A 24,161-nucleotide genomic window follows, 5' to 3' on the forward strand; every position below is an offset into this window, starting at 1 on the left:
TACCTTAACAAAATATCCTATTTTAATACAGGCAGAAATATAGCCCAAAAAATAAGAAATAAAATCATATTAATTAATCCATTCATACAGCACGTATTTGGGACATGCTTAATACATTTCATTCATCATGTCAGGCAATGATAATGCAAAGTTGAGTGAAATCTGTCTTCACTCTAAAGTAGGAACTGTATCGATAATATATATAGTAGCATTTGTTATCATTACTATAGTCATCTTGATCAAACTGGACACTATGTCTACTATTTCACTACTGTTCCCCAGGGGCAGGCACAATAGCAGCTCCCCAAAGATGTCTACATCCTAATACCCAGAACCTGTGAATATTTGCAAAAGAGACTTTGGCAAATGTGATGAAGTAAAGGATTCTGAGATGGGATTATTATTCTGGATCATCTGGATGGGTACAATGTAGTCATTAATTCTTTGTAAGTGAAAGAGGAAGGCAAGTGAGTCAGTCCAGGAAGATGTGGCAACAGAAGTAGAGATTAGGGTGATATCATTCCTGACTTTCAAGATGGAAAGGGGTCATGAGCCAGGAAATACAGGCCGTCTAAAAAAAAAAAAAAAAAGAATTTGGATTCTTTCTTAGAACCTCCAGAAGAAACTCATTCCTACCAGTACCTTGATTTAAGACCAGTGATACCCATTTTAGACTTCTGCCATCTAGAGATTTAAAATAATAAATTTCTATTGTTTTAAGCCACTAAGTTCTGGTTAATTTATCACAGCAGCAATGGGAAACTAATAACATCCTCCATCCACTGGGCCCCACCCTGAGAAAATCTTCACAAATACAGAAGTTTGAGCCTCAGTTTCTTTATGTTCAAATGAAGACAAAGAAAGTTCAATTAAGTTTCACAAATCACATATTTAATGCATGACTGCACGAAACTAACATCTCATGATATCAATTCTACACCAGTTCTAAACTAGAAATTCCTCAGAGACAAGGTGATGATCCTATCAGTAAATGATTGCAATATAATGAGTTTGAACTAAAGCAGAGGTATGTGCAATATGGGGTGGTAGTGGGTGATGGTGGTTGAGTTAGCAACAGAAACACTCAATTCAGTAACAATGAGTGAGGCCCCTTTAAAAGTAGGTTATTTGTTCTTTTTTTTTTTTCTCTTTCCTTTTTTTTTTTTTTTTTTGAGACTGAGGAGTCTCACTGTTGCCCAGACTGGAGAGCAGTTGCACCATCTCAGCTCATTGCAGCCTCCTCTATCTCCCGGGTTCCAGCAATTCTCCTGCCTCAGCCTGCCAGGTAGCTGGGATTACAGGAATGCACCACCATGCCCAGCTAATTTTTGTATTTTCAGTAGAGATGGGATTTCACCATGTTGGCCAGGCTGGTCTTGAACTCCTGACCTCAGGTGACCAGCCATCCTCGGCCTCCAAAGGGCTAGGATTACAGGCATGAGCCACTGTAAAAAAGTGTAAAACCACTTAAAAGTAGGTTCTAAGACAGGAATTAAGCAGGACTGGTTTGGAAGAAAAGGAGTCAGAAGACTCATCTGATAAGAGAGGATACAGTAAATAAATCAGCTTAAACTAGCCAGAACCAAGTGACAACAAAAGTAGCCTTCACTTCTCATTGTACCCTCATTATAATGCATTTCCCTACTGAAAAACACACCCCCTTCACGATGTGACAGTTTATGTTTGCCATAGCAACCACCAGAAGAAGCCGTACGTGGTTAAAAAAAAAAAAAAAAAGCCCTTCCTAGGTTCCTGGAAATCCTCACCTCTTTCCCCTGAAAGCCTATGAATAACCCTCCCCCTAATTACATATATTAAATGCAATCAATAAAACAGCTAACCCAAGACCCTCCCAGTACATCTCCCCTCTGAGATTCCCCCACTGTGTCTGTAGAGCGGTATTTGCAATAAGCTTCACTTTTCACTTTGCACTTGTGATTTGCTCTTGAATTTTTTATTGAAATCAAGAACCTACAGCTCCCACAACTCCCTAGGGGATTGGAGGTTCTTGCCCAGCATCAGTTCTACTGTCGTCCTATACAATAGATGAAGAAACAGGTTTGTAGTGGATAGGAAGTTTGCCACAGACACACAACAAGAAAGTAGGCAGCCACAATTTTAACTTAACGTTTGTCAGACTCAATCTTTAACTGTTACAAAAAGCAGCCACCTATAGTTTCTGGTAAAGAAATAAAGCCAGGGGTTGGTTGTGCTGGTGATGAAGAATGTCTTTACAGGAAAAAAATAGCTTCATCTAGATCATGAATGATAGGAGGACTTGAGACCCAAGGTTGATTAAAGGATAAAAGACATTCCAGAAAATGAACAGCATGAAGATAATGAAACTCCACATGACTGGCTGGGTGTGGTGGCTCATGCCTGTAATCCCAGCACTTTGGGAGGCTGAGGTGGGTGGATCACCTGAGGTCAGGAGTTCGATACTAGCCTGGCCAACATGGTGAAACCCTGTCTCTACTAACAATACAAAAAATTTAGCCGGGCATGGTGGCAGGAGCCTGTAATCCCAGCTACTTAGGAGGCTGAGGTAGGAGAATCGCTTGAACCCGGGAGGCGGAGGTTGCAATGAGCCAAGATTGTGCCACTGCACTCCAGCCTGGGCAACAAGAGCGAGACTGTATCTCAAAAAAGAAAAAAAAGGAAGAGAAACTCCACAAGACTTTGGAAAACCTCCAGTGGTTTGAAATAAAAAGATCTTAAGGTTTAAGAGAGAATGTATTAGTCAGAGAAAGCTATTGTCAAAGCACACCAAAATATCAGTGAGATGACACAATAAAATTGTATTTGTTATTTATGTCAAGGTCCAAAAAGAGTCCACCTCATCTGCATACTCTTTCTCATGGCTCTCCACCAAATCATGTTTCTGGGATCCAGGAGCTTTACATTGTGTGGCTCTGACATCCCTTAGGTCTTGAAGTCCTTACCAGCCATGTGAAAGGGGAAAAAAGAGTATTTGGAAAAGCCCAGAGGAGATTTTAAGATGTTGGTTAATATTTTCGATGAGTTGTGTAACAGTGTACAATATTTTGTGGAGAGAAAAGGCCCATCTGATTCACAAATTTGTCTACTACTCAAAGCCTCTTACAGAGATTTCAAGAGTATCTTCCTGGACTGGTTTAACATGGCTCATATTCACTGTGGCTAGGTTAGAAAATTCCACCATCCACAGTGCACCTGGGAGCATCAGCCTGGTTTACCTAAAAGGCAGCAACATCATCCTTGATTTATTCAGCTCAGGTTAGGTTTCATCTTCTGAACAATTTTGACCATTATTTTGTTTTGTTTCATTTTTGCCACTGACAGAGTAATGACTAATTAGATAGTAACCTGGGCTATGCAATATTCTGTTGTGTTTTGTTTTGTTTTCCTTAGGGAAAATTAAAAGGATACATCCCTATAAATAAGACCTACATTTGATCAACTTTAGGGGACTTCTATAGTGGCAAAGTAAAACAACGACTTTGAATTAAAAAGGGAGTTTACCTCATTGGATATTTTTCTAAAGGGATATGCTCAAGTTTAAACTTATATTATAGCCCACCTCCGATTTCAACATTGAAATACAAGATGTTTAATAGCCTCACTCTCTCTTTCCTTACCCCATCGCATCACCAGTTTCATTAAGACCATCAGTTGCAGTTACCCCATACCTCAAAAACACTAGAGGTTAGAAATGAAAGACAGCATTTTTATCACTTTGGAAAATGCTATTATACACTTGTACACATTTTAATTTGAAGGGGTTGGCCTTTGGAATTGGAAAGATTTTGCCAGATGTCCAGCCACATAACAAGAGAGGCATTAGTATTCCTATTTTTTAGATGAAGAGTCAGAGGACTATCTAAAGTCTCACAGTTAAAGAGTGGAGCCAGGACTCAAACCTAGATGTTTCTTATTTCAGAGTCCATGAATAACTTAAAATTAACTAATTGTTTTTACTTTGTATTAAGGAATAAATAAAAGTTTTTTTTTTGCGGTATGTTAGCATGTCCTGGGTTTCTGCTTATCTGCATATTTGAGTGGTTCTGTAAGAGGACGTTTGCAGGTTTATTATTCAAAACATGCTTTAAGATTCTTCAATGAAGAGGCTAAACAAGTTTAATTACAGTCTCTGTATGAGATTCCAGAAGGAATAGTCAAGAGATTGTACATGCCATATACTTTAGTGGGGTCTGGAGAGGATGATTACAGAATATAGCATTCTATATTCTGTATCAATTAACACAAAAGACCAAATCAGACCAACTATTCCAACTTCAGAATTGAAGTCCACATATTTCAGCTGAATAAAAATTTAGCAATTGTTTTCTATTAAAATTTCATGTTTTCAACGTTACTTAATCCTAACGGTTATATGAAACCATCATCTCATATTAAGTAAACTCATTTCTATTCTTTCTGGGAAGAAAAATAATAAAACCTCAGCTGCATTAATGCTAACGGCTTATCGAGAATGTTTAGAATAAACACAAAATTGTTATGATATTATTTTTGTAATTTTGTGGCAATATAATAAGGATTAGTATGTGAACACTAGACTATAATAGAGAAATTAAAATCAATCTCATATTTGCACCAGATAAACCTTTGAAAATAGGTTAAAATGCTCCCTTAAATATCATAATAATTGGAATGTATGAATATTTTTTCTCCTTGAAGTAAGTCCCACTTATCAGCCTATTACAGAAGGTAACAATTATGTTTTAGGTATAGGAAGATTGAAGACACCAAAGTCAAGAAATGAGAAAAAGAGCTCATAGTCTTTATATTATAATTTTTTTTAAGTCATCACCTGCAGCCCTCTGGGAAGACCTGCTACCACCAGTAAGAACATGAAGAAAAAGAGGCTCAGTTTCTCCCAATGTTTGCTGTGTCTTGCCTGAACTCTTAACTCCGCTTAAAGAAGTACCTTAGATCCTGCATTTTTGGTCATCAGATATACTAATTCTAAATATTCTTCTTCTTGTTTCTAATACTTGTAAAATATGATTTACTCTGCTTTAGCTCTGGGGTAGCCATATTTCTTAGATAGGAATTCATGTGCTAATGTCAACCCAATTGATATGGTTTGGCTCTGTGTCCCCACCCAAATCTCATCTCAAATTGTAATCCCCATGTGTCGAAGGAAGGAGGTGATTGGATCATGGGGGCAGTTTTCCCTATGCTATTCTCATGATAGTGAGTGAGTTCTCGTGAGATCTGATGATTTTATAAGGTAGTTGTTCCTGGTCTTGCTTGCTTTTTTTTCTTGCTGCCTTGTGAAGAAGTTGCTTGCTTCCCCTTCACCTTCTGCCATGATTGTAAGTTTCTTGAGGCCTCCCTAGCCATGTGGAATTCTGAGTCAATTAAATCTTTTTCCTTTATAAATTATCCAATCTCAGGGAAGCTCTTTATAGCAGTGTGAAAACTAACTAATACACCAATTCATACATCATCTTCAGTAGAGTGACCAACAGTCCTGGTTTTCCTGAGACAGTTTGGATATTAGCACTTGAAGTCTCATGTCCAAGGAAATCCTTTATACCCAGGCAAACCAGAATGGTTGGTGACTGAGCACTTTTCGATATCCTATATCTACTGGATAAGAGAGGATGGGGGAAGTTCTGAACATTATCTCCCAAATGAAAATTTGTTATAAAAAAATATTCTATTAGTAATAGTACTATATATTATGGTATTTATGTACATACATTAGTTGCTTGATAATTTTAGTCTTTTCTTATGATTTGATGATAAAATAAATGATTATCATAAATTGTATTTTAATTTTTTAATTTTTAATTTTAACAATTGTTTCCATTTGAAAAACAAGAAAACATGGGTCTCAGAAATTAAACTAAAATGTCATACAAAAAAAAAGATTGGTTCTCCAACTCTCATGTAGGAGAGGAGATTTGCCAAGTAATTTGAACATCCAAAGGATGTTTGGACCCTGTTCTTATAATAAGGACCAGTAACTTTATTTTATCTATCTATCTATCTATCTATCTATCTATCTATCTATCTATGTATCTATCTATCTATCTATGTATCTATCTATCTATCTGAGAAAGAGAGCCTGGAGAATGTGAATGTCTAATGGTCAAGGGTGGAGATGAAAAACTCCGAATCATTGCTCTGAATTTTTACTATGTTCTTTGTTTAGTAAGCAGTTCATTATTTCTCCTAGGAAACAATTTTATTTAATCTTTTGGAAGCAGTAGCCTACCTTTATTTGTTGCAAAAGAAATACATAGCTGTACATCTGGTACCTAGAAACAAAACTTGTTACTTGTGAAGAACCTCAAAACATCCATTCATTTGAAGTTACATCGATGGACCACTCTTTCCAATCTTAAGATACATTCAAGGCTAGGAGAGCAGAAAATCCTGAACTGTAGTATTTCATGAAATAGAATTGGCATTCAAAAGGACATTTGAAATTCTAAAGAATTCTTTCATTAAGCGAAAAGCAGATTGGTATTTGAAAATATCTGAAAATATAATAATGATTAAATTACTTTAGTAAATGTAATGAGAAAACCTTGAGACTTTATTACCATATACTGGATTCTGCCAAGTCTTTTTCTTCCCTAGAGTGCATAAATAAAAATAAAACGAAATAAATTATGGGGAGGAAACCTCAGAAATTTTAGTGAAGTTAAATTGGCTTTGATTTTAGAAAAACGTAGGCTTGCCAGACGAAATAAAGCAACAATCTCAGGTATTTATTCCTTTTAGTATCCTCTTTCTCAGATATACCTTACTTATAAAACATAATTTTAGTTACATAGTTATAAAGAGTAATTCTAACAAAATTCCTATGTTCCATATGTGCTCAATTGTAAATACGTTACCAACATTATTATTTAGTACATATGGTGTTAAATATAAAACAGTGGCACATGTAATGCATGCATGAGTAGTAAATTTTTTTTATTTTTTATTTTTTAAGGATGTATTTTTAATTTTATCGTTTCTAATACCACTAACCACAATCATTTTCTTTATTATTATTATTATTATTATACTTTAACTTTTAGGGTACATGTGCACAACGTGCAGGTTAGTTACATATGTATACATGTGCCATGCTGGCGCACTGCACCCACTAACTTGTTGTCTAGCATTAGGTATATCTCCCAGTGCTATCCCTCCCCCCTCCCCCCACCCCACAACAGTCCCCAGAGTGTGATGTTCCCCTTCCTCTGTCCATGTGATCTCGTTGTTCAATTCCCACCTATGAGTGAGAATATGTGGTGTTTGATTTTTTGTTCTTGCGATAGTTTACCGAGAATGATGATTTACAATTTCATCCATGTCCCTACAAAGGACATGAACTCATCATTTTTTATGGCTGCATAGTATTCCATGGTGTATATGTGCCACATTTTCTTAATCCAGTCTATCATTGTTGGACATTTGGCTTGGTTCCAAGTCTTTGCTATTGTGAATAGTGCTGCAATAAACATACGTGTGCATGTGTCTTTATAGCAGCACGATTTATAGTCCTTTGGGTATATACCCAGTAATGGGATGGCTGGGTCAAATGGCATTTCTAGTTCTAGATCCCTGAGGAATCGCCACACTGACTTCCACAATGGTTGAACTAGTTTCCAGTCCCACCAACAGTGTAAAAGTGTTCCTATTTCTCCACGTCCTCTCCAGCACCTGTTGTTTCCTGACTTTTTAATGATTGCCATTCTAACTGGTGTGAGATGGTATCTCATTGTGGTTTTGATTTGCATTTCTCTGATGGCCAGTGATGGTGAGCATTTTTTCATGTGTTTTTTGGCTGCATAAATGTCTTCTTTTGAGAAGTGTCTGTTCATGTCCTTTGCCCACTTTTTGATGGGGTTGTTTGTTTTTTTCTTGTAAATTTGTCTGAGTTCATTGTAGATTCTGGATATTAGCCCTTTGTCAGATGAGTAGGTTGCGAAAATTTTCTCCCATTTTGTAGGTTGTCTGTTCACTCTGATGGTAGTTTCTTTTGCTGTGCAGAAGTTCTTTCGTTTAATTAGATCCCATTTGTCAATTTTGGCTTTTGTTGCCATTGTTTGTCATATTTTAGACATGAAGTCCTTGCCCATGCCTATGTCCTGAATGGTAATGCCTAGGTTTTCTCCTTAAGCTGATAAGCAACTTCAGCAAAGTCTCAGGATACAAAATCAATGTACAAAAATCACAAGCATTATTATACACCAATAACAGACAAACAGAGAGCCAAATCATGAGTGAACTCCCATTCACAATTGCTTCAAAGAGAATAAAATACCTAGGAATCCAACTTACAAGGGACGTGAAGGACCTCTTCAAGGAGAACTACAAACCACTGCGCAATGAAATAAAAGAGGATACAAAGAAATGGAAGAACATTCCATGCTCATGGGTAGGAAGAATCTAGATTGTGAAAATGGCCATACTGCCCAAGGTAATTTATAGATTCAATGCCATCCCCATCAAGCTACCAATGACTTTCTTCACAGAATTGGAAAAAACTACTTTAAAGTTCATATGGAACCAAAAAAGAGCCCACATCGCCAAGTCAATCCTAAGCCAAAAGAACAAAGCTGGAGGCATCACGCTACCTGGCTTCAAACTATACTACAAGGCTACAGTAACCAAAACAGCATGGTACTGGTACCAAAACAGATATATATATCAATGGAACAGAACAGAGCCCTCAGAAATAACGCCACGTATCTACAACTATCTGATCTTTGACAAACCTGAGAAAAACAAGCAATGGGGAAAGGATTCCCTATTTAATAAATGGTGCTGGGAGAACTGGCTAGCCATATGTAGAAAGCTGAAACTGGATCCTTTCCTTACACCTTATAGAAAAATTAATTCAAGATGGATTAAAGACTTAAACGTTAGACCTAAAACCATAAAAACCCTAGAGTAGTAAATTTTATGTTAATTTTAAGTGAAAATACTTTTCATAATTTTAGAACCAGAAAAAAGGCTACAGGAGGTATCTGTTCAGATGGGTAAAAGCATGAAGAATTATGTAAATGTGCGGTTTCCAAACCTTTGCAATTGAAAACAAATATAAATACATATATGTATATGCTTATGTGCACATGCATGTATATATGTGTACATGCATATACATATATGTTAGCTATAAAACTCTTGAAAAATCTCTTATGTAAAGAAGAAAATTATAAACATTTCTGATCTTAGGTATAGGTAAGCTTTTTAGATATTTGGATTATTTGGAAGAACAGCCTTGACCCTTGTATGCAGTCATTTGTATACTTTTGAGAAAATTGGGATTATCTTAAACTCATGACTTAAAAATATCTTTTGTTAAATAGCAAAACATTAATATTCCCCATGTCATTATTCTTTATGTAGTACATTTATTGTTTTATTACAATTGATGATAAATTATAAATAATTATATGAGGAATATCTCATTGAGTACATTTTTAGACATTTCCATACTCCATAATTAGGTCATTAGAAGAAGTTTTGGTAATTAGCATTGATGCAAAAGTCATGCTTCTTTTACCCCTTTTATAAATCTATGGTTTTTAAGCTTTACTGTACATCAGAATCAACTGGTAGTTTTGTAAAAACACATGTTGCTGGGCCTCATCCGCAAAGTTTCTGATACAGTACATCTGAAGTAGGATATGAGGATATTCATTTCTAACACACCAATGCTGCTGAGCCAAACCACTTCTCAGAGTGCTGAGCCACTTTGAGAACCACTGTGACATATATAGCCAAATGCTAAAAGCCAAATCATTTAAAAGAGTAGTCATTGTAATGTTAGCACTTGTTGATTGAGAAAATATGTGCACACATATGATTCATGGATCCATTGCAATGACACTGAGGTCCCTTGAGGCAGGTATAGGGTTCCTGTATCACAGGTCATTGATTTTCTTCCAGTTGATTTCAAAACAAAACAAGTCTTCATTTTTCAGACTTTGATATTTTCTGTTGCCTTTTGAACACCAAGTTTGTTTGCTGATGAATAAATATTTTGAGTTAGCTTATGGTGGTGCTGTGAGGCACAGTTAATTTTCAGCGTTGTTACCAATTGTGATTACTAGAGAAGTATATTTTGTATATAAAACAGAATTTGTACAAGCATGCGTATATTTCATTGCATTAGACTTTGAATAGAGAATGAGACAACAGTGCAAGTACAAGAATAAGAAGTATAAGTATATGAAAAAAGAACTATACTGAGTCAAAAGTGGAAATAGTTAGGAATGTCGAAAGTGAATATGAATATATACCCTCTACTGGGTGCGCATTGGGCTGAAGTGATTGGCTCTGTGCAATTATGAAACAAAAAAATAAGGCACGTGTGCATGTTGCAAATATAACGTCAAATGGTGTCAGAGATTTGGCTTTTGTTTTCATGTGTAAAGGTCTCTAAGAAGAAAACCCTAGAAGAGAGGAGATAATAGGTTTCATGGGCCAAATACCAGCCCAAATAATAAACAAGTTATTTATTATTAATGGTTGGGCCAGATCTCTTACATATTCCACCATCATTTTCCATAGTTCTCTTCTTCGAGTGAGACCTTCTCTGATGAAATGGAGACTCTAGTCTGGAAGGGTAACAGGCCTTCTAACTCCCTATTTCTTCAATTTGCAGATGCCTGCACGGGCCCCATCTGATATATCAATCTAATCATTGTGAATAAACCGGAAACTTGAGAGTGATGGCTGGGCTTGTTAAGACAGGACCAGTCATGTTAATTCACCAATTCATTGCCAGAAGCTTACAAATCTTTTGCTGTGCAAGTGTTCAAGAAGGGGAAGAATGAGCAAAACTTTGTCATCTCCCCTTTTATAATGCAGTAATGTTTCTCATTAGCTGTTTCAGTCAGTTATAATTAGCCAATCTAATTAGTAATTCCTCATACCTAGGTGATGGACTGAGACCAGGGGAGTGCAGAGAGCCAAAAAATTAGACTGAATTATCTCATGTCTCTTTGGCCTTGGGAGAAATATTAGAATAGCAGAAATCACCACTGTCCAGTCTCCCCACCCAATGCCCCACACAAACAGAAGCCCACAATTATGTCTAAAGAGCAAGGTGCAATCAGGTGCTTTATAAAATTTTAACTCTCTCCTAGTAAAGTCTATTCAGCACTTTCATAAAAAACAAAATTAAGAATGCCTGATATTCTACGTCTGTACAAATGTGCTCCTAGAAATGAAAAAATGTCAAGAGCTTTTTGAGTCAAAGTTGGGAGGAAGCAGGGGTCAAACTAGCAAAAGGAGAATATTTTGATACATCCTACACACAAATTGTATCCCAACCCTGGCTATCTAACTGGATAATCAGATCAAGAACAGAGCATATGCATGCTTTAGGCACTGATATGCTAGGACAGTGCCTTACACAAAGAAAATATTTTTAGGTTGGCCTGAAAAGTTGTATGAAAATCCGATCTGATTTACAAACTAGGGGACGGGGCCAACATAGTTAATAGAAAAAGGTAGTTGGTTAGCTTAATACAAATTGTTCTAGGCTTAAATATGACAACATGCTAATATCATCTCAGTACCTGGCACATAATACATTTTTAATCTCTTTTGAAAACATTTGTCGAGAGAGTATGTGCAGTGTCCTTTGTGTGCTTGAGAATCAAGAAAATAAGTGTACTGTGAGTAATAATTATGCCTCCCCCTCTCATCATGTATTGATTTAACATTTACTCAGCCTATAGCAGTATTCTCAAAGTGTGGGTCATGTACTGCCCAATGATTTTAGGTATTAAGTGAGAAGAATTTAGGTGGCACATAGATATGGCATTATAGACTTTGACTCACCTAAGAGAAAACATATTCTAGAAATAATCAATAGACATTAAAGAGACTAAAAGGGCATGTCATATTTTATAGCTGCTGTGACTTTCACATCAAATTAATACTTGCTACTCTTTCTCTCTCTGTCTCTCTCTGTGTGTGTGTGTATATATATATATATATATATATATATACACAGAAAGATATAAATATATATATCTCAACTAAGTTGTCTGACTACATGTTCAGAGCCTTAGACAGGCAACAGAAACAGAAAGTCAAAATAGTACTTTTGTTCACAATGTATTTATTTTTATGATTATCTTCCTTTTATATTACTACTGCAAAAATAAAAGTGAATAGAGTGTCTATTGGCCTTAACATTTCCTTTTGAAACACATTTTTATAAGTGAAAATTGATTTTGATTACAGAAAAAGAAATAAATAATGAACAGTGCAAGTAGTTTAAAGAAACCACAAAAAAAGAGTAATGTATAAAAATTAAGTTTGGGAAATTTTGTCCTATATATATTCAAATTCTCTCTTAGAATAGCTAACAGGCATCTCAAAATTAAAACAGCCAAAGCAGGATTGATTCCTCATCCTTTCTACCCCACCTGTCAAGTTTTCTCAGTTCTTTCCCTTCTTAATCTTCTGAATTGCCATTCATGCTGCTCAAACTAAAAATCTAAAGTTAATCTTGAGTCTATTCTTATCTTCATCTCCACAACGAATGTTCCAGAAAGTCCTATTTAATCTACCTCCAAAGCAATCTGAAACCATCCACTTAGTTCCAGCACCACAACTGACACCTTGATCTACCTCCTAATCACCTGGTGTGGCCTGACTCCCAGTTTCCACTGTTACCTGCCAGCCTGCACAATGCATGTCCTATACAGCATCAGTGATAGCTGAGAATATAATTCAGACCCCCACTTTTCTCCGTTGACTTCTTAGTACCCAAAGAATAAAATACAAACCATTCATGGCCTCTGAAGCCCTATTTAATCTTTCCCTACCTCTCAGACTTCATCTCTGTCCTTCCCACCAGCTTTCCCTCATCCACCATGGTTTTACCTCCTTAACATCAAGCACTCCAAGCTTGTTTCTATCATTGAGGCTTTGCAGCTGTCTGTATTTCCTTCCTCGCAAAGTTTTATTCACTTATTTCTTCTTATCATTCAGATTTCACTTAGATTTTGCCTCCACAAAGAGGCTTTCCCTGGCCATAACATCAAAACTATTTGACAAATAATTTGCTTTTAAATTGTCCTACTTAATGGTCTGTATAACACAAATATTTTTTTCTTGGGCATTTATTTGTTTGTTATCTATTTCTTCTACTAACACAAGAACTCCAAGGAAACAGTACCCTAATCTGTCTTGTTTGCTGTGGAACAGAACCTGACACATAATAATAAGAAACACTCAGTCATGATTAGTTTTTATTATTACCATGCTGTTATTGTCATTGGGTTTTTTATTTGACCCCCTAGAATGGCCTATCTTCTAAAACACATTAGTGAATAAATGTGTTTTGGGGAAGTGTATTTGTTCTCTACATTCCTGTAACAAATCAGCATAAACTTAGTGGCTTGAAAAAGCATAGATATAGTATCTCACACTTCTTCAGGTGAAAGGTCTGTTGGGTTAGGCTGATTTCTTAGCTCACAGTCTCACAAGACTGAAATCAAGGTATTGGCCAGCTTACTCTTTAACTGGGGGATCTCAGGAAGAATTTGCTTCATTGCTTATTCAAGCTGTTTGCAGAATTCAGCTCCATATGACTATAGGACTGAGGTCCCTATTTACTTGATTGGCCTGGGATTGTTAGACCCTAGAAGCTAGCTGTGTTCCCTGGCTCAAAGCTAACATAAATGGCCTTCTCATCTTCACATCTATCTGCCTTAATTCTCCTCTGTCTTCCTCTTCTTTTTATTTAGGACTGACTCCAGCCAGAGAAATGTATCTGCCTGTATGGGCTCAAGTAATTACACTGGGCCCACCAGGGGAATCTGCCTATATTTAAAGTCCATAATTTAATTCCAACTGCAAAATCCCCTTCACTATGTAAAATAACATATTCATAGGTGTAATGGTAGGGAGTGAAGTTCATGAGTACCAAAATCCTACCTACTGCAGGAAGTTTCCATTTGAGAGGTCCATCGATCCAAACTTCATTGATAAATCCAGCTCCTGGCATTGTCAGGTGGGGACTGGACCACTTGCCTCATGGCCACAAGATGACTGATGCAACTTTAATCATCATGTCCACTTTTAAAGGCAGGAAGAGATGTGGGTTGAGGAAGCTATAGAAAAAAAAAAAAAAGCGTTTTCCTGAAGTGGGTCTCTTTTCATCCCTCTATCCCATCAGACTTTTCTGTATGTTTTACAGATGAAACTGGTACACGAATATTCACAGTTGTAAAAGAGGTCAAATAAGGAAATAAATGGGATTTTCCAGTTTCTATTTGTAAAAGACTAGCAAGAGAGAAGGAAATTGGTGATAGCTATTGTTCTATTTCTCTGTTTATCACAAATATACTAAGGAAGAGAAATATAAAACAGTTCTGGTTATATTTATTAAGAAAAAAAGTCAGCCAACATTTGTCAAGTTTCCCTTTCCAAGCAGAATTTATTTATTGATGGGCTTCTGGGTTGTGTTACTTGATGCTTTAATATTTCCGTCTATTAAGAAGGAGAGCAATTTTTTCCATGCTCTTACAGATGAGACAAGCCCCTTGGAAACTGAGAAGGCATGGGATGATTGACTTCTGGACCGCATTCTTATTTTATTGAGATGTTAGCATGCCACTCATTGGGAAAGAGACTGCTAAATGACATTCACATTTACCAGACAGACTGTCAAGGTATATTCAGTGTCATTCCCTCTCCAGAATATAAAGAGTTTCAGGTTTGATGTTTCAAAAGAATTTGGCTCACACCATGTAAGCTCCCTGTGTGTTTTCCTGCTTGGAGTAAGCACGGTGCATCTTTAATTTCTCCTCTGAAAAATCTACACATTGCCAGAAAAGTCATTTTCAGTTTGCTCCATTTAACTGCATCTCTTCACCATTATTGGAATTTTTTTTTCCTGACATTACGTGTTTGACCTGCTGGAACACAGTGAATAGGAAAAATCCAGTTAGAAGTCATATATGCAGGCTTAATGCAAGGGATTTTATTTATAGACTTCAGCATTCTCAAATCCCTTAGAATTTGTAAAACATGAAGACGATGATCACATCTTTTCTGTTAGAAAAAAAGGAGCCTTCGAAATACTCTGAATTCTGAGGCTATATTTATTTTAAAAGTGATATTAATTTCTAAGACAGAGATTAAATTTGAATCTATTACTAAGAAACAAAAACAACCTATATTCTATTTCTCACTTTATACTATTTTTTCTCACTTATTTTATTTAATTCTTGCAATAACACCATGGGCTAAAAACATATGATTGCTATACCTATGTTGTAGATTAGGGGTCTATGGTACTTAGTCTGCTTAAGGTCCATAAAAAATATCATAACTGGGTGGCTTAAACAACATAAATTTATTTTCTCCTAGTTCTGGAAGCTGGAAGTCTGAGATCTGGGTGCCAGCACAGTGAGTTTCTGGTGAAGACTCCTCCCTCTGGTTGCAGATGGCTGCCATCTTGCTGAGTGTTCACATGACCTCTTTATGTGAGCACTGAAAGAAGGCAAGTGGACTTTCTGGTGTCTCTTCTGACAAGGGCAGATAAGTCCGTCATGCGGCCCCAACATTATGACCTTATCTAAGCCTAATAACTTCCCAAAAGCCTCATCTTCAAACACTATTACATTGAGGATTAAGGCTTGGTTTATGAATTTTCAAGGGCACAAACATTCTATCTATAATAGGAACAGACCAGCCAAGTATCTTGATTACGATCACACAGCTAATAAGAATGTAGCCAGCATTTAAACCCACAGAGTCAGACTCCAAAATCCTTATTCTTAGTAATGGATAATGTAGCCTCTTTGATGTTCTATAACCATGAGCCTTAGTAAGTGAAATAAGAAGACATGGATATAATGGATCAATGTTTGTGTGGAATTATGAACTCAGAATTATCTTCATTCAACATGTCCCACCTGTTAGCTTATTCTGGGTGTTTCTATGAGGATGTTTTTGGATGACATTAATATTTAAATGCCTGGAATGAGTATCCCAGACTGCCCTCCATTGTGTGGGTGAGCCTCATCTAGTCAGTTGAAGACCTGAATAGGAAAAACCACTGATTCTCCTCTGAGTAAGAAAGAATTCTCCGACCTGATGACCTCCTATTAAGGACCTCAGCTTTTCCTGGTTCTATAGCAGGCTTCCAGCTTCTGACTTGAATTGGGATATTAGCTCTGCAGATTTTGGACTTGCCAGTCTATATAATCTCATGAACCCATTTTTTAAAATAATCAATCAATAAATCCCCCTTTTCTCTTTCTAGATAGATAGATAGATGGATAGATATAGACAGATAGACAGATCGATCCCATCAATATTGTTTCTCTGGAAAACCCCAGAATAGTTCCATATTTCTTTTAGGCTGAGAGTTGTCTGAGTCCTTAGAAGTTGCACACAGATGTCTTTTTAGAAAAGACCTAGGGCAGAAATGGACAATATAAGTGATGCAATTCAGATGAATGTGTCACCAAGTTATACTTAGAGAAGCTGGTTTGCTACAGCAAAAGTTAAATTCAAATAGCTGAACTGGAGAAGCTGTGAGATGAGGCACTAGAGGCATCTGGCACGTTTGCTTATAAAGAGAAGTTATGTAGAAGAGGTTAAGCAAATCACAAAAGCCCTTTCATTCTTCTGTATAAAACTGAAAAAACTAATAATTTCCTTGCCTATTTTAGTTTTATTTTCTTTTCCAAAAATTTAATTCTCAATTCTATTGAAATTTTGAGTAAAAGGTCCACTCTGGATGTCAGAATGGTTGAAATTCAGTATCATCAATGGGTGGAAAGAAAGAAAAAGCAAACAGAATATGATGTTTCTTTGTCTTTAATGACAGAATTTTTATGCAATGCATGATTTATTAAAGGAATTTGAGCCCGTTAAATCAGGACAAGAGAGAATGAAAATTCATATCCTGTTTATAATGAGGCTTTGAAAATGATGCCAATTCATCAAACAGTCACTTGATGAATATTTATTAAGAAGCTACTATACTCCAGGAATGCTACTATGTCAGATACATTAGTGAATTAAATAAATATACTTCCTACCCTCGTGCAGTTTGCCATCTAATGTGGGGTACAAATAACCTACTATGTGAACAGTCTGCTGGGAGACAAGAGGGTTAAGGAAAATTCTCCCGTAAAAATATCATAAGACCTTTGTTCTTAACGAATATAGGGTTTTAATAAGATTCACTTATGTGCAAAATGTCAAGTGCCAGACGCATTCTCTTTTAGCTTAGATCATGGGAATATAAAGTCAACAGACACAATAGTTTAAAAAAAGGAAGGAGGAAAGGAAGAAAACAGCCTTGAATCTTAATACCTACAGTCAATTCTCACTGGAAATTAGAATCTCTTTCCAAAAATTAATCTATCTTATGATGATTTACACAAAAAGAGGGTTTAGTGATCTCACCTCTTACCAGTACCTCCTCTAGTGCTTCATGATAAAGGGAGGTTAGTCACTGCCTCTTCTGCTTCTATACTTGCTGACTTAACTAATTACTTCTCTGTATAACTCTTATTATGAGAGAATGATGGGGCTGCAAATCACCCTTTTGAGCAAGGCTTTTATGCCAAGTCCCTTATAGGCTTCTGTGCAATTTGTCAGGAGACATTGTGTGTTGTGGCAACAGTCGGTGATGGTGTCTAATGCAATAGCCTGCAGCTACTTCAGAAGGAACAACAGTCAAAAAAATGATAGATACCTGCACTGCGGAGACAAGATGTGTAAACACATTCTTTTATTCCTTCTTTCAGTCCACCAAAAATAAAACAAAGAAAATCAAAGGAAAAATGAGCATCTGGTTCTGTTCCAAGAATTAGAGAAAGCAAAACCTTCTTTCCTTATTTCAGGTTTTTACTTCTCCAAAAATCTGATTCTCAATGCCATTGACTTAGGAAAATACAGCTCATTACATCATGGAGCTTCTTTTCTGTCTAGCAGGAGAAATTGACATTGAAACACAATTTCACTAATAAATATGCACCTGGGAATTCACTGGAAATATCTTTGCTTCTTACGTCTGGTTACAATCAATCTCAGCTCATGCAGCTCCACAGCTGTATGAGTTCCTGTATTTTCCCCAAATTTTTATGAGTTCTTGGGGTTTGCTGCCTTATTTTTCCCTCTACCTTTGTACTTCTAGTTTCTCTTATCTGATTTGCTTCCCTACTCTAATAGAAATAACATAAAAGTCAGTTGTTTCATTGATTTCTACCAAAAAATTCATTAAAATCACCATAGCCATCTTGAGGTTGATTTTATTGATGATATTAGGAGTCATGAGGAGAAGTGAGATCTTACAGGCCATGACCTTAGGCAAACTTGCTCAATCTATAATAATTTTCTTTCTCTTATCCACTATTGGTTATTCCTCCATAATAGTATTCTGATTCCATTCAAAGTAGCAGTGCACTCTCTTTCTTCTTCTTTATATATTTTTTCAAGATGGAGTCTCGCTCTGTCACCAGGCTGGGGTACAGTGGCACGATCTCAGCTCACTGCAACGTCCGCCTCCTGGGTTCAAGCAATTCTCCTGCCTCAGCCTCCCGAGTAGCTAGGACTACAGACATGCACCACCACACAAGGCTAATTTTTATATTTTTAGTAGAGACGGGGTGTCACCATGTTGGCCAGGATGGTCTTGATCTCTCGACCTCATGATCCGCCTGCCTCAGCATCCCGAAGTGCTGGGATTACAGATGTGAGCCCGGCCCACATGCTATTTCTTAACTTCTCTTTAAAATGTTTGTGGTAGGCAATTTCAAACTACACTCTTGAGTAGCTTTCTGCCCTCCAGTGTGGGCCGGAGTTATGAAGTCACTTATAATGAATAGGACATGACAGAAATGATGAGCCATCTCTTCTGAGATTAGGATATTTTAAAAATGTTGCTTCCTGGCTGGGCGTGGTCGCTCATGCCTGTAATCCCAGCACTTTGGGAAGCTGAGGCGGGTGGATCACGAGGTCAGGAGATCGAAACCATCCTGGCTAACACGGGGAAACCCTGTCTCTACTAAAAATACAAAAATTTAGCTGGGTATGGTGGTGGGCGCCTGTAGTCCCAGCTACTAGGGAGGCTGAGGCAGGAGAATGATGAGAATCCGGGAGGCGGAGCTCGCAGTGAGCAGAGATGGTACGCCACTGCACTCCAGCCTGGGCTACAGTGCGAGACTCTGTCTCAAAAAAAAAAAAAAAAAAAGTTGCTTCCCTGTTGGGTATTTTCTCACATTCTTTGGATTGGTTGATCTGGGGAAGTCCTGTGGAGAGGACCATGTGAGTGAGGTTGGAAGTGGATATTCTCAGCCTTGCCAACATCACATGCATAAGCATAGATGTGAGTCCTCCCAGAGTTGAGCCTTGAGATGCTGGCAGCCCCAGACAACACTTGGACGGCTGCTTTGTAAAAGATCCTGGGCCATACCCACCAGCCAAGCCACTCTCAGATTCCTAACCCACAGAAATTGTGTAATAGTAAATGTTTATTGTTTTAAGCTATTAATTTTGGGGGATAATTTGTTATGCAGCAGTAGATAATGAATACAATGTTCAATCCAGGCAACTAGATATTGTTTGAACACATTTAAGAGTAGGCATTAAGTATTGTTCAATATATTGAAGGCAGAAAGGAGAATTGAAAATTGTTTGCTCCCTCAAAGAGAATTCAATCTATTGGGTGTAAATTAGGACTCAGATAAACGGAAAGTAAAAAGAAGAAATTTAACCAAGGGAATACACCACCCTTTTTTAACTCATGTCTTTTTTTAGACTTTTTTATTCTAATACCTATTAGTTTTATTAATGTGCTTAGCCCAAATAGTGAGTTTTATAGGAAAACCTAAAGACATTCTCTCTGTGTATCATCAGGTAAGCAGATATCTAAATTCAGCACAATTGTAGTAAATAACTGGGACTACAATATCTTAATTTTTCCTGCTGGAATCAAGCTTATATTTGACAATGTTGTTTTGTGCCAAACATAAGAGGCTTAGCCAGCAAAAGAAAATCTCTTGAGACAGCAGTGTGTTGCAAGCCTTAACTCCATATTATGAGGTGTTCCTTGGTTTTCTTTGTTTTATTGTCTATTGTTAAATGTGTTAGATTTGAAATTACACTGTGTCACCAAGGAGCCCCCAGGCCTGGACACAACCTTGCTAACAGGCTGAACTCTGGAGCCTTATTTTTCATGATCTGAGACTCTATGCTCAGACATATGAAAGCTCTTGCGTATTTCCAGTGTTCCAAGACCATTCCTAACTTCCAGGCCTTAGTATATTCTGTTCCATCTGTCTGAGATGCTCTTCTCCATTTACATGGATGGCATCTACTCATTCTTTAGCATTTAGGTAACACTACTTCCAGAATGCCATTCACAAGTGAATTCAGAGAACTCAACAGTTCCCTTCCCCCATAGAACCTTTTACCTGATATTAAATTATTTGCTTATATATCAGGACCAGAGGTTGCACATCAGAAAGCCCAAAAGTTATGCAGGCTATATCCAGCTCCCAAATATTTTTTTGTAACACAAACAAACAAACAAAACCCCCAAACCAAAACAAAACCAAACACCTGATATTGAATATTTTAAGAGCTTTGGCTCACAAATTCTCCTAATCCACCACTATTTCTTATTATCCTGTAGATGGCTGGCATCCCAGTTTGTATTACTTGCCCACCTCTGCTTGATTTGTATTTGAGACTTGTGACCTTTTGGAGAGAAAAACATTTTTGGTTCACTTTCATGTCCACAACATCTGTCACAGTTCTTGGCACGTTGTATGAACTCAGTAAGCAAATGAATAAATTAATGAATGAGTGAGTGAGCAGTTTATTAATTAATAAACATTTGTGCTTTAAACTCTGTGTAATTAGAGCAATGTCTTCTTTCTATGGTTGATCTCTTCAAACCGTTTGCCAGATTTGTTCTCCATAGGGAGCCATTGATCAACAGTCTGATGAATGAATGGATTTTAAGTAAATCCTAGCAAGCCAATCCCACTCAGTACCTTATATGTTATTTTATCTCTCCACTCATATTCCCTTTTTAAAAATTTCTCTTTATTTTGTCCTTGCAAATGAGATGTTTTGTGAGCTACTCCTCTTAAATGACTTTATTACGTTTTCCCCTCTATTTAGAGAGAAAAACATGTTATAGTCAAAACTCTTATTTACACCAACATTGCCATCAATAACCATTGTTTATTTTTTTAAAACTACCTACTATACCAGGCAGAGCTATTTTCTGGCAAGCGACAATAACTGGATCCAAAAAAAAATTAACCATGGGGAATTGGTTGACTCACCTGACCTAAAAAGTAGCTAGTCTTAGTGATGACTCCAGGAAAAGTACAAACCTTCTAACACTTGTTTCCTCATGTCACTGCATATCAGGTTCTTCTTCAGACCAGCATTCTCACAATATAGAAGTCCTGAATACAACTGCTTAAAACTCAGTGTTCTTTCCTTTCTGCTTATACTATTCAAAGCTCAAATTTAAAATAATAATTACAAGAAGAAGCATCAAGAAAGGGCTGCTGATTGGGTCCAATGATAAACAAGTGCTCTAGGTTGGGCCAATCATGCTGATCAGGAGATTAAAATGGTCTCATTCGTGAGTCTAGAAAGCTTTAGATTGATTGGCAAGTTCTGTAGAATCCCATGAATTGAAAAGAAAGATGTGTGTGTGGGTATGAGCCCTTCTGCACACAAAAAAATCAATAAATATCCATTATAACTACCTCTGTACCAGGAAATGTGGAAGACGTAGTGTGGTCTATGCCATAGGGAAATTCACAATCGAGTTGTGACAGGTCATATAATTATAAGTAAATTGTTATTAATAAAAGTTAAATTGGGCCGGGCACGGTGGCTCATGCCTGTAATCCCAGCACTTTGAGAGGCCAAGATGGGTGGATCATGAGGTCAGGAGTTTGAGACCAGTCTGACCAACATGGTGATGACCAACATGGTGAAACGCTGTCTCTACTAAAAATACAAAAATTAGCCAGGCATGGTGCTTTGCGCCTGTAATCCCAGCTACTTAAGAGGCTGAGGCAGGAGAATCGCTTGAACCCGGGAGGCAGAGGTTGCAGTGAGCCGAGATTACACCATTGCACCCCAGCCTGGGTGACAGAGTGAGACTCCGTCTCAAAAAAAAAAAAAAGTGTTTATTAGAGTCTTAGGCTTTAGGTGAGTATAACTCACTGTTATTTTCCTGTTCTGTGTCTAGCAAATTAGCAAATATATAAAAATCTGGGAGGAAAATGGGCTATGTGTATATGTGTGTGTGTGTGTGTGTGTGTGATATCTATATCATCTATATCTACATCTATATCCATATCTCTGTATCTATCTGTATATCACTTCTCTATCAGTTAATCAAAGTAAGGTCTCTAAAAGTGGAATTGGAGCCTAGAGATAAAAGGTTAGAAATGGGATCATCTTAGAGATAATAGAACCCAAACTGGTTATTTCGTGTCTGAGGAAGGAAGCCCATAAAATTTCACCTCCAGAGAGTCAAGTATGTCATTTTATTATTAGGGGAAGTATTTTTTAAGAAAGTTTTTAAGCTTTTATTACAAACAGTTCTCCTTGTAGATTCTCTTAAAGGCTTCAATGACACCAGTCTCCTAATTTATACAAAACCCAGGTTTATGTGTACTGAGAGCAATAAAAAAAGAGCTTATACAATTTCACTTATGAAAACTTGGCACTCAAGAGTAATCCTGAACTTCTCTTCTTCCCTCACCCTTCATTCAAGGCTTCACCAAATCCTGTACATGAGTGATTCTCAAGAATGCAAAGAAGAGTTCCTCACAACAAATAATTGTTTACCTCAAAATGTCAATAGTTCAAAGGATGAGGCACCCCTTTGCAGAATTTACCTCCGAAGAATATGTCCAAATATGTCCAGTACTCTCTGACTCCATTGCTACCTCATCTCTCCCTTGAACCATGTCCGTCACCTCCTAGTTGGTTTCACTAACTCCTGTCTAGTACCCTGAAGCTCATTCTTTATAAAGCAGCCAAAATGAACTTTCCAGTCTATAATGCTGTGGTTAAAATATTGCTAAAACTTGTCCAGTGGCTTACCAACAAACAGAGGGAAAGGTGAAGAAATAAGCAAATCACACAAAATCACGTCAATTGTGGTAAGGAGTTTGGCTATTATTCTCAGATTCATTCTCTTTCCCTGGCTCTTTGTCTTTGCATCACCTTTCTGTTTTAAGAATATTCCAAGCTTATTCTTGTTTATGACTTTGGTACCTTTCAGTCCTTCTGTCTGAAGTACCCTTTCCCTAGATATGTGCTTCATTAACTTCTTCTTGTTATTCATTTATCCAAGAGACTTTCCTTATCTACTTTGAAATGGGCCCCTCTTCACACTCTCTCATTGCCAATTCACCATCCATTCATAATATTTCCATATTTTAAATGTATCTTACTTTTCATCTTCATAGGCAGTATCATCTAAAATACGATGATTTCAGATCATGGTAAGATTTATATTTCCATTCCCACGCTTTAGAAAAAAAGGCCCTGTGGTGGCAGAATAATGGCCTCCAAAGATGTCCACGAGCTGGACCTGTGAATAGATTGGGATTCATGGTGTTTTAGTTCAGGTTGCAATAACAAATTTCCATAAATTGGGTGGCTTATAAACAACAGAAATTTGTTTCTCACAGTTCTGAAGGGTGAAAGTCTGATATCAGGGTATCAGCATGGTCAGGTTCTGCAGATTGCCTACTTCTCATTATGTCTTCACATGGCTGAAAGGGAGAACTGTCTGGGGTCATTTCATAAAAGCATGAAGCTTCTTGGGGTCTCCACCTTTATGACCTAATTACCTCCCAAAGCCTCCACCTCCCCATATCATCATATTGGGGGGTATAGAAGATAGAATTTTAATGTATGAATTATGGAGGGACACAAACATTCTGTTACCAACCAATGGGTTCACCTTGCCTGCTGCCTAGACAGAACCAATTTATCAAGACAGGGGAATTGCAATAGAGAAAGAGTAATTCACGCAAAACCAACTGTGCAGGAGACTGAAGTTTTATTATTACTCAGATCAGTCTCCGTGAGCATTCAGGGATCAGAGTTTTTAAGGACAACTTGGTGGGTGGGGGAACCAGTAGCCTGACCAATCAGAGATGAAATCACAG

This window comes from Gorilla gorilla, chromosome 18 (genome assembly GCF_029281585.2).
Source record: "Gorilla gorilla gorilla isolate KB3781 chromosome 18, NHGRI_mGorGor1-v2.1_pri, whole genome shotgun sequence".
Lineage (NCBI taxonomy): Eukaryota > Metazoa > Chordata > Mammalia > Primates > Hominidae > Gorilla > Gorilla gorilla.